Source organism: Photinus pyralis, unplaced genomic scaffold (assembly GCF_008802855.1).
Source record: "Photinus pyralis isolate 1611_PpyrPB1 unplaced genomic scaffold, Ppyr1.3 Ppyr1.4_LG10, whole genome shotgun sequence".
NCBI classification, from domain to species: Eukaryota; Metazoa; Arthropoda; class Insecta; order Coleoptera; family Lampyridae; genus Photinus; species Photinus pyralis.
In genome coordinates, this window is record NW_022170250.1 from 2,437,772 (window position 1) to 2,443,610 (window position 5,839).

General features: G+C 36.7%; 1 long non-coding RNA gene across 1 annotated transcript; it reads left to right on the forward strand.

The window, feature by feature from the left end:
* Positions 1-301: 301 nt before the first annotated feature.
* On the forward strand, positions 302-723 carry LOC116162161. The gene is made up of 3 exons (XR_004143503.1): positions 302-397; positions 449-530; positions 582-723. It is a non-coding gene; the product is annotated as an uncharacterized LOC116162161 (long non-coding RNA).
* The last annotated feature ends 5,116 nt before the right edge of the window (positions 724-5,839 follow it).

The following is a 5,839-nucleotide window of genomic DNA, read 5'->3' on the forward strand; positions in this document are numbered from 1 at the left end:
GTTTTTACTAGACTTAAATGGACAAATAACGAAAACAGAAATAACTTTTAAGCCTCAAAAATAGCAACGTGTTAATGAATATTATGGAAAACCCTCACAAATCTGATACAGGGCAGGCTACTTCGAACTGTATGAAGTTCGCCGGGTTGTAACGGATTACTGTACAGTTTTCCCTTACAAAAATGGACACATACAATATAGATGGCATTACTAGGTTTATTCTTGTTATTTGTTATAAACATTATTTTATTTGGGAAATTTACAACAATTTAAAACATATTTTTGTCGTTATTCAGCGATTGCAGTCGTATTGCGTATGCGATATAATTTAAATTATTTGTCGTCAATTGACGGATCAATTGTTTCATTTAATTAAGTATTAGTCTGACTTCTGAGCGTAAGTAAATTAATTCTAAGTAATAAGTAATTTAAATGTAATCCGTTTCAGAAGCGTACCAGTTTTTTTATAATTTGAATATTGTCACTAGTGGAAATTTTTCCACAAGACGAAATAGGGTTGAACATAAACCGTAAGTAAACAAATGTAAGCAATAAAGTTTCTATTGAAAGTGCTATTTTAGCTATTTCCCGATTTTCTTATTTCGATATAAAAAAAATATCGAAAGTAACGGTCAGAAGTCAGAACTACTATCTCCCAGTCAGGAGCCTACATTATTGCCATCTATTAGCATCCCTCCAATCTGGATGTACATCTTTTATAGCCAGAGGAATTTCACATGTTGAGAGGTTGGAGCTGTAAAGACAAAAAGGTCAGAGATACGTCCAATCATTATCATACTTACCTTCACAAAACAAGTGCTGTCCAGCTATCTGTTGAACTTTACCTATGCACATCAAATTTTTGAAAATCCATTACGTATACTTACCTCGAATGCTTCCATAATTTCTTTTTCCGGCGTGAAAAGAGCGGCCAATCCTAGCGGCCAAAATTTCCGAACATACCCGAAGCGAAAATAAACCCTGCCACAGAATTTTTTTGCTCTGAAGAAATTCTTTTTGCTGATTTATTACCGGCGAAAAGAGCGGCCAATTGCTAACATACCCGAAGCGAAAATAAACCCTGCCACAGAATTTTTTTGCTCTTAATTCATTTTCCTCTAAATACTGAAACAATTCTATTTACAATGAAATAGAAAACCCTCTCATCAAGCAGAATTACGAGTCAATAAGGGTTGAACAAGCCACCCTCTTATCATATCTCCAAAACGGCACATACTATCACGATCAAATTTTCGTGGATAGCTAATGATAGTTCGAGAATAAATAATCAACAAAAATACCCAGGTGCACTGCCGTCCAAGGGGTTGAAATAGTCACCCCCTTGTCGGATCTCGAAAACGGCACATACTATCACGATCAAATTTTCGTGGATGGCTAATGATAGTTCGAGAATAAATAATCAACAAAAATACCCAGGTGTACTGCCGTCCAAGGGGTTGAAATAGTCACCCCCTTGTCGGATCTCGAAAACGGCACATACTATCACGATCAAATTTTCGTGGATGGCTAATGATAGTTCGAGAATAAATAATCAACAAAAATACCCAGGTGCACTGCCGTCCAAGGGGTTGAAATAGTCACCCCCTTGTCGGATCTCGAAAACGGCACATACTATCACGATCAAATTTTCGTGGATGGCTAATGATAGTTCGAGAATAAATAATCAACAAAAATACCCAGGTGCACTGCCGTCCAAGGGGTGACTAGTGCTTTTTTTGCATTCCTGCTCATAATGCCAACGTTGAAAGAATATTTTCACTAGTGGCATAACAGTGGACCAAAGAAAGGAATTTATTGAATATTGAAACAGTCTAGTCAGTGATAAAAAAATAAATTACAGAAATATAGCAAACGAGCTCCTGGGTAGGGATGGGCGCGATAACTGTTTTCACCTATCGATAAGTATCGGGTACTTACCTATCGATATATTTTACTTATCGATATGCCGATAATTATCGAAATATCGATAGTTATCGATATGTCGATAGTTATCGATATATCGATATAGTTATCGATATTTCGATAGTTATCGATATATCGATAGTTATCGATATTTCAATAGTTATCGATATATCGATAGTTATCGATATTTCGATAGTTATCGATATTTCGATAGTTATCGATATATGATAGTTATCGATATATCGATAGTTATCGATATCTATCGATAGTATCGATGTATCGGGTACTTACCTATCGATATATTTTACTTATCGATATGCCGATAATTATCGAAATATCGATGGTTATAGATACACCGATAACTATCGAAAGATCGATAACTACCGCTATATCGATAAGTATCGGTATATCAATAGTTCTCGTTATGGCGATAGTTTTTAATATATAGGTATCGATATAATATTACCGATAATTTTTTTGAAAGCGTGTCTAAAAACTGCATGAGTTTACTTTTATATTTTGGCGAAAGAGCCCGACAAGACAAGAGGGCTCTTTTAACAAAATATAAAAATAACCGAATGCAGTTCTTGCAACTTTATTGGAGTTACCATATTAACTGTGCAATTATCGCAGGGCTCTTTAGCTTTCTACAATGCAATTACCGCTGTAATTAAGCGGTAATTGCACGTCTCATTTGAGAGAAATATTCGACGTATCGATAGTTATCGACAGGAATAGTTATCTTATCGAGTTTTATTAATAAAATCCATTTTCCGGTTTATTCTCGTGTAAAGTGACCATTAATAGTTACTCGACGTTTCTTTGCTATCTTTATCAAGAGTTTTTTGTTAGATTTCGTAAATGTCAATCAATTGAAACTGTATATCTAAATTTGAAGTGTTCTTAGCTTTTTCTGTTTTTTTGTGACTGGTCCTCTGTAACCATCAATCAGATACCGATACATAGGCCATGATTACACCCTTTGATTGTCTTCTTTATTTTATCTAAAGAGTAGCCATTTTGATGCAACATTTTGTTCAAGTTTTTGAAGTGCTTCTTTTTTTGAGCAATCGTCAGTAAGACGAAAAGATCTATTTTCTAAAGATTTTATTACTGCGTTTATTTGGCATGGATGATGATGTGACGTAGCGCTTCTCTTGAGAAAGGGAGCAAAGTTAAGTTTCCGAAACGTCGAGCGACTAAAAATAGTAAATTTACACGAGAGTAAACCCGAAAATGGATTTTATTAATAAAAATAGTAGCGCTCGTTGAAATCTCAACAATAACATAATTTTATCGTACAGTTATCGACATATCGATATATCGATAGTTATCGACATATCGATATATCAATAGTTATCGTCATCGACATATCGATAGGTATCGATATATCGATACTTATCGATAAGTATCGATATATCGATAGTTATCGATCTATCGATATATCGATATATCGATTTTTTTAGATCTACCTATTGTTATTCGATATATCGATAACTATCGATACCTATCGATATATCGACAAAAATTCCCATGCCTACTCCTGGGTGTGGCCAGATGTCAGTTTTGCTCTTATTTAAAGTGTATATGTATGAAATTTCATTTGAATGCATCCATAAATAAGAAAGTTGCCACTGCGCATCCGCAAAACGAAATTTTTAAACTGGCGTTAAATTTGCTTTTATTGCAAGTGGCTATGTATCAAATTTCATAAATAAGAAACTTTGCAATTCGGTCTGTAAATGGTCGAGATGCGCAAAGGGCACTGTGAATACTGATCGATTAGGCACAACTTTTGGAATTGTGTTTTATATGGCTAAAGTTATGCGCATATTGAATTTCATGCAATTCGGTTCATAACTAACGGAGATGTCAAAAGGGCCTACTTTATTTTTTGGTCTACATTGCCAATTCACGAACTCCGATCTGCAAATTTGGTAAAGAATCCGTCTGCAAAATTTCATCGTAATCGGTCCATTCGTTTATGAGTTACCGTGCTAACAGACGGACAGCCACCACAAAATTATCAACTCGCTAGGAGCTCCTTAATAAAGCACAATTTCAAAGACTATTTCTTTAGACCAATATTTCTAATCAAATTCAGTTGATATGTCCGGGTTATATATAATCCCTAAATCCGGGGCTTTCACGCTTCCTGTCTTAGTTGGCAGAGTTTTGAGATAGTACAATTATGTATCGCTTTTGAAGGACGACAAAGGGATGACTATTTCAACCCCTTGGACGGCAGTGCACCTGGGTATTTTTGTTGATTATTTATTCTCGAACTATCATTAGCCATCCACGAAAATTTGATCGTGATAGTATGTGCCGTTTTCGAGATCCGACAAGGGGGTGACTATTTCAACCCCTTGGACGGCAGTGCACCTGGGTATTTTTGTTGATTATTTATTCTCGAACTATCATTAGCCATCCACGAAAATTTGATCGTGATAGTATGTGCCGTTTTCGAGATCCGACAAGGGGGTGACTATTTCAACCCCTTGGACGGCAGTGCACCTGGGTATTTTTGTTGTTTATTTATTCTCGAACTATCATTAGCCATCCACGAAAATTTGATCGTGATAGTATGTGCCGTTTTCGAGATCCGACAAGGGGGTGACTATTTCAACCCCTTGGACGGCAGTGCACCTGGGTATTTTTGTTGTTTATTTATTCTCGAACTATCATTAGCCATCCACGAAAATTTGATCGTGATAGTATGTGCCGTTTTCGAGATCCGACAAGGGGGTGACTATTTCAACCCCTTGGACGGCAGTGCACCTGGGTATTTTTGTTGATTATTTATTCTCGAACTATCATTAGCCATCCACGAAAATTTGATCGTGATAGTATGTGCCGTTTTCGAGATACGACAGGGGGGTGACTATTTCAACCCCTTGGACGGCAGTGCACCTGGGTATTTTTGTTGTTTATTTATTCTCGAACTATCATTAGCCATCCACGAAAATTTGATCGTGATAGTATGTGCCGTTTTCGAGATCCGACAAGGGGGTGACTATTTCAACCCCTTGGACGGCAGTGCACCTGGGTATTTTTGTTGATTATTTATTCTCGAACTACATTAGCCATCCACGAAAATTTGATCGTGATAGTATGTGCCGTTTTCGAGATCCGACAGGGGGTGACTATTTCAACCCCTTGGACGGCAGTGCACCTGGGTATTTTTGTTGTTTATTTATTCTCGAACTATCATTAGCCATCCACGAAAATTTGATCGTGATAGTATGTGCCGTTTTCGAGATCCGACAAGGGGGTGACTATTTCAACCCCTTGGACGGCAGTGCACCTGGGTATTTTTGTTGATTATTTATTCTCGAACTATCATTAGCCATCCACGAAAATTTGATCGTGATAGTATGTGCCGTTTTGGAGATATGATAAGAGGGTGGCTTGTTCAACCCTTATTGACTCGTAATTCTGCTTGATGAGAGGGTTTTCTATTTCATTGTAAATAGAATTGTTTCAGTATTTAGAGGAAAATGAATTAAGAGCAAAAAAATTCTGTGGCAGGGGTTTATTTTCGCTTCGGGTATGTTCGGAAATTTTGGCCGCTAGGATTGGCCGCTCTTTTCACGCCGGTAGTGTTCACATCTAAACGAATCGGTAAACGACTTATACTTTCCAAGTATCTAACCCGAGATCTAACCCTTCTATCGTAAGTGGATTACGCTTATTAAGTAACGGTAGGATAATAATCTGTGATCGGAATTGAATCTTGACAAGGATTGAAAAGTTTCCCTTAGAGATTATCAAGGATTTTAACGAATATTTAAACCGTCACGCAAAACAAGAGAAGCAATTAAACGCTAAATTGGAAACTACAATAAGTACCCATTTGGGATTCCTTTGTAAGATGTAAGTGGAGTCGCTTTAGAAAAAGTTTTATCTTATGAAA